The sequence below is a fragment of the Saccostrea cucullata genome, unplaced genomic scaffold (assembly GCF_032062105.1).
Source record: "Saccostrea cucullata isolate Sc308-1 unplaced genomic scaffold, CSIRO_AGI_Scuc_v1 ctg6909, whole genome shotgun sequence".
In the NCBI taxonomy this organism is placed as follows: domain Eukaryota; kingdom Metazoa; phylum Mollusca; class Bivalvia; order Ostreida; family Ostreidae; genus Saccostrea; species Saccostrea cuccullata.
The window spans coordinates 3,053-9,716 of NW_026927969.1; the positions used below are offsets into that span (position 1 = coordinate 3,053).

The 6,664-nt window shown below is 34.3% G+C and overlaps 1 long non-coding RNA gene across 1 annotated transcript; it reads left to right on the forward strand.

Moving 5' to 3' along the window:
- Window positions 1-4,093: 4,093 nt before the first annotated feature.
- On the forward strand, window positions 4,094-6,464 carry LOC134276037 (uncharacterized). Its single transcript, XR_009993966.1, has 3 exons — window positions 4,094-4,481; window positions 5,578-5,704; window positions 6,269-6,464. It is a non-coding gene; the product is annotated as an uncharacterized LOC134276037 (long non-coding RNA).
- Window positions 6,465-6,664: the final 200 nt, after the last annotated feature.

Consider the following 6,664-nt stretch of genomic DNA (forward strand, 5'->3'; position numbering starts at 1 on the left):
ATGTGCATGGTAGGTAGCAACGTCTTGTCCCGCAATCTTAATGAAGTTAACATGTGGACCAATATCTTCATCGATAAGGGTACCTGGTATCTTGAAGAAAACATTACTGTTTCTGATCTTTTTCAGTTCTCCAAATCCAGCCCTCTGCAACCCTTCTAATTCCACTGAAAAAAAATATACAAATAAGATTAGATATTTTAATTAAAGCAAGGTTCATCAAATATTGGAGAAGGGGAAAACATACAAGAGGCCCAAGGGCCTTGAATCGCTCTTCTGATAAATTGTACAACCTATCACTTGTATTTGAAGCCTCTAACCCTAAGTATCCTAAAACCTAAGTTGCAGCAACTGATAAAAAGTTTGATGATTCATAGCCAATTAGGACTGAAGATATTTTAATAAAGCTATAAAAAAAAACCATGAGTAGGTCACGGTGACCTACTTTAAGATTGAAGTTTTCTGAGGACTCAAGGTGCATTAATAGACAAACTAAGATTGAAGATTCTAAGCCAATATGTATTTGAGATATTCAAAAGTAGGTCACCTTGACCTACTTTTTGGTCTACATTCTTGGAAAACCCAAGATGCCTCAACTGACAAAGTTTGATGATTCTAAGCCAATAAATACTGGAGATACTTATATATAGCCATAAAATGTCAAAAGTTGGTCATCGTGACCTACTTTTTGGTCTACATTCTTGGAAAACCCAAGATGCCTCAACTAACAAAGTTTGATGATTCTAAGCCAGTAAGTACTGGAGATACTTTATTATATATAGCCATAAAATGTCAAAAGTAGGTCATCGTGACCTACTTTTTGGTCAACATTCTCTGGAAACCCAAGATGCATACACTGACAAAGTTTGATGATTCTAAGCCGATAAGTACTAGATACTTAAATATAGCCATTAAATGTCAAAAGTAGGTCATTGTGACCTACATTTTGGTTGACATTTATCAGAGGCCTAAGATTCATCTGCTGACCAAGTTTGATAATTCTAAGGCAATAAATACCTGAGATATTCAAAAGTAGGTCACTGTGACCTACCTTTTGGTCGACATTCTCTGAAAACCCAAGAGGCATAAACTAACAAAGTTTGATGATTCTAAGCCAATAAGTACCAGAAATACATAAATATAGCCATTAGATGTCAAAAGTAGGTCACTGTGACCTACTTTTTGGTCGACATTCTCCGAAAACCCAAGATGCATCAACTGACAAAGTCTGATGATTCTAAGCTGATAAGTACTGGAAATACATAAATATAGCCATAAAATATTGAAAGTAGGTCACCATGACCTTGTTTTGGTCGTCATTCTCCGAAAACCCAAGATGCATCAACTCCCAAAGTTTGATGATTCTAAGCCAATAAATACCTAAGATACTGAAATATAGCCATAAAATGTCGAAAGTAGGTCACAGTGACCTACATTTTGGTCGACATTTTTCAGAGTCCCAAGATGAATCAGCTGACCAAGTTTGATGATCATTGGTCTGAAGGTTATCAAAATATGCCTTTTAAACAATTTGAAAACAAATGCCTGCAAAATTCTAAAAGTAGGTCATAGTGACCTACTTTTACTTAAATATGTTTTAAGGTCCCAAGATGCAGCAACTTACAAGATTTGATGATTCTAACCCTCTCAGTGTCTGAAATAATGGGATGAAATGTTTTAAAAAGGATAAGTCATAAAGTTCAAAAAGTAGGTCACGGTGACCTACTTTTAAGTTGACATTGTTCAAGGACCCAAGATGCATCAACTGACAAAGTTTGATGATCATAGGCCTTAAAGTGTCCTAAATATGCCTTCAAATTAATTTGAAAAAAAATGCCCGCAAAATTAAGAAAGTAGGTCACCGTGACCTACTTTTGAGTTAACATGATGTGAAGTCCTATGATGCATCTACTTACAAGATTTGATGATCCTAGTCCTTATAGTAAGCAAAATATAGACATTTTCATTAATTGTAAATTTAGGTCAACTTTGAAGTGACCTTGAGACCACGCCTTTTGCCCCAGGGTCATGCCTAGAACAATTTTTAATCTTCAACTCATCCTGATCATTGTATGTAAGTTTGGTGAAAATCTGCCTGGTGGTTCTGGAGAAGAAGATTTTTTTGCAACCAGTACTTTTGGTTTTGTTTTCCTGATTATCTCCCCTTGTTTTAGGGTTTCAACCCTTATTTTAGTATAAATGGTAGCCCTTGGGCCAAGGATACCCTGTAACAAATTTGGCACAGATTGGCCAAGGGGTTCATGAGTTATGGCCCATATTCTAAAAAGTTAACGCACACCACACGACGCACACCGCACAAATGGCCATAGCATTAGCTCTTTGAGCCTTTGGCTCAGAAGAGCTAAAAATGCGACTCAGAAAGACAATGGACATATCAGTAATGAAGGGTTTACCTTTGATTGTATCCATGAGGACTCCCTTTAAATGTCTTTGTAAGTTTCTGGTGTTCACAAGTGGCCCACAACTTTTGCATATAGCTCGTATGATTTTTTCCTGTAACGTGAGTGATGGTTTTAACGATAATTTTCTTCCCGTGTCATTCGCCAATGCCTGTAGAGTAACATATAAACAATTAATTTGATATTAAAATTGGAATTCCTGAAACAGTCGGATTATTTTTAGCTCACCTGAGCTGAAAGCTCAAGTGAGCTTTTCTGATCACATTATCATCGATGCAGCTAGCCAATCAAAAACCATCTCTTTATATTTTTTTGTGCCAAAAAGCAGGCCAATTTTGACATTTTAAAGAAAAGTATAAATTCTGCATTTAAAAATTTGACTTCCAAAATAGTAGATTAAGGGATAAGTGATTTTACTTTAGAGATTATATTCATCCATCAATTTAAAATCTAGATTATTAGCTTTAAGATTTAAAATACTACAATCAAAATAAAATGATTAGAACAAGGCATAGTTAAAAATAAAATATATCATTTCATATTTTCCAGTTACAATGAATATAAATGTCTACAGCTTGAAACCAAATTATACGTAATTATCAATCTACTAATAAAGTTTTTACATCCTCTTCAAAGTTCATTTTCAACTTCCTTACTTTCTTCTTCGTGAATTCTTAAAATTATGAATAATAAAAACCACATAATAAGAACTTTACATGTTGGTACTACAAGTAATTAGTATATTATGTAAACTAGTAGATTAAAAGCTTTAATATGCATGTCACTATTTACAGCTTGATTCAATCATTTTAACAATAAAAAAAAGATCTACCTTCGGTATGACATCGATAGATGTCCAGCTGTGTTGCATCTTGTAACAATGTAATTTTACCTACGGTATATGCGGAATCCTAAATTCTAGAGGAGTTCCGACCAAGTATTCGCTGAAGTGGTAAATAGTATGCAGGGAAATAGGTACAAATGCCCCGCTGTTACGTATATGTATTCACCTTTCTTCAACAGTGATAGCACCAAACAGATTTATAAGATCGGGACGATAGTTTACGTTCTAAATAGATTTTTTTTTAATGAATTACAAATACAGAGGAGTGCAAATAACTTCGCTTTTGTGATAATTTACGGTGAAAAGTGGGAAAATAACTTCGCTTTTGTAATAATTTACGGTGAACTTTGGAGCTCAATAGGGACTATTGCGCCTCAGACGCCTCTATGTTAACCCCAAAATCATTTAATTGCATGTTTCAATTCAAGCAGAACGCTTCTTTCTGTTTTGTTTTAGTGTATAATACTGTATATTGTTCTGTTCTCTCCCTTGCCTGCGATCGACATTCAATACACACGCATGTAGGTCACGATCTCTGTTTCAGACAGTTGTTTACATTTTATCCTCGCTTAAATGGTTCATAGCGTAGGGATACTTCATATGTTATTCCCACTCAAGAACGTGTATTTAGTATTTATAAATCCACAAAAACACTACATATTGTTTGGAAATTACATTGAATACATTGTAGATCTTGCATTGTGACTGAAATTCTGATTTCAATACATGTATAATCAGAGGACTATATTTCTTAGAGAACTGATAAAAAATAACGTTTTAAGGATATGTGAACCTGACGTTTCTGAATCCACCGCGCAACTCGAACTGCGGAAGATGGGAACGGTCAATGTCGTGATCATAGAACATATAATTTTGCTAAAACACAAGTTTAAAGGATTTAACATCGATAACATAGTAAAATAAAGCCAAATTAAATCAACATTGCATGAATTTCATTAATTTTGGCTGTTTGCCTGTTCCAACCCCGATAATTTACGACATTACACCCTAGCCGTTTTGCGACGCCATGTTTTGTAGAGAAGGACGCAACGATACATTTGCAAGGAAAAAAGCAGTTTATACGCCGAAAATAGATTAAATACGTTTATATGTAGACGAAAATATACAGATTGGTGCCGTTCGGTTTCATTTAACAACTGTACAAACGATGTCACCCCGAATGCAGTTCCACGATGTACATGTTCTTCATTGTTTTTCACGTAAGTAAAAGTAGGTCTAAACTAACAGCAGAATGAACATACACCAAACAGATGGATAACCGGAGTTTACCTGACACCTTATACATTTATTTATTATTAGGTTGTAATTTATAGCATCATCGAAATTCAATGTATTCTCTGTCTCCAGTCGGGATCAACAATGATTCGAATGTTACAGAAAACATGGAAAATTTGCACAATTTTCACAGATAGATCCAATAAAAATACACGGTTTTAAAATAGTCTGAAATAATTTTTATAAGTTATTTCTTGGATTTACTTTTTGTTTACCAGTGTCAAATTACCAAATTAGGCAAATACTGAAATAGCAATTTGCTGGCCAAGTAACCAAATTACATTATAGACAAATGAGTGTGACATACATAATATGTATTTACACCACCTCTGTTGATTATTCAACGAAATCCTGACTTACGATTGGTTGGAGTCTGCCACGTGTCGGAGGTAGATTATTTATACCCAGTCAATTGTAAATCAATACCAGGTCCATGTAAAATTATTTTGGAACACTTACTCAAATTCACAAGGTTAATATTTTCAGTGTTTGCAGTTGACAAGGTTAAATTCATAAGTAGCGTAATTATGAGAGAAACATTTTCTTCTTTACTGAAATGCTATAACACATTCTATTTAGTTCATTATTTTAGCACGAACACAACATTACAAAACAAACACAACGTGATGTCATAATATGCACAATATAAGCGTGATGAAGCATGTAGCAGAGAAAAACATTTATAAACCACAGATAATACATAAATGTTTCATCAGTGGGGTAAATTCGTTACATAGTTTTTTAGTGACAGAGTACGGGATGATACCTAGTAAGTAGACTCGACTCCGCCTCGCCAGGTATTAAATTTACTAAGCAGGTATCATCCCGTACCCTGTCACTAAAACACTATGTAATTTATAGTCTGTGCAGTGTAAGATTTGCCTTATTATAAAATGATGTACTATTCAAGATATGGCATTTCATTGTTAAATAGACATGATCAAATGGTGTTTGTAAAATGTTGACCAATTTATTCTTGCAAAATTGAATAATTTTGTAATTGATTTGTTATTTGAACAGGTATAGAGAAGGAAAAGAATCAACATATGTCAGCAGTTAACATCTCCCACCTACTCAACTCTAGATAGCTGTTCCTGTGGATCCACATGTATGAAAAGATCGCTGTGTGTTGCAAACACTAGAATGGGTAGGAGTGAATGAAAAAAATGTTTTTTAAGATTAAAAAATGAGGGAGTGATCATTCATTTGATTCTGATTGTGGTGGTGTGAACTGTGAAGGGGGTGTATTTAATTTTTTGCTTTTGATATGGACAGAATATGAAATGTCAGATTATTTTTTTTTCCAAGATCACAAGAGACAAATTATGACAGATTATTTCGTTTCACTAAAAAAATTATACGTGAGGGGAAAAATCTTCATTGTATTCATTGTATATTTCAGTTTAAATATTCTAGGTCAGATTAATCCCAATATCTATTCTCAGAATTAAATGGTCCTCCCTTTACATGTAACTTTCTAATATGATTATAGAAAGTCCAGTTGTATAATATTTTGAAACTTCAATAGTCTAGTAGTCAATCCTTATAAATTCATGTATCGGAAACTGCAAAGGTGTCAAATTCATAAAATGATGGACAATAAAGTAACAATCCAAGTTTTAAATACATATTACTTATTTACATGTTTACTATATATATCCATGTACACACCATTTAGAAGTTTAAAATTAAAATGAAATTTATTTTTCAGGCTAAGAATCATATTCATGTGTCAAAGCCTGAAATCTGCATGGCGCAGTTGTTAAAGCAGCTCTCAATTGTCTCAAAGTAAGGAGCACTGTGGAACATGGAGGCCAGTCCTTTGGATGAGACTGTATAAACTGTGTTCCCCTGCTGCAGTAGACGTTGGCATGAAAAAGATCCCTCAGAGGTCAATGGCCAAAAGTACCGAGTATAGGTTTTTAAAGCTGCAGCCCTCCACCAGCAAGTGGTAGTGTCTTCATATGAGTGATAAAAAATTCTTGAGAGGGACATTACACAACATACAAACAAAGCAACTGCTGAACTCATAGTGTGACCGAAGAAATTTACGCAATGATGATAGTGTCAACTTGTCACGTCCCTCCAAATAACTTCTCAAAGGTAG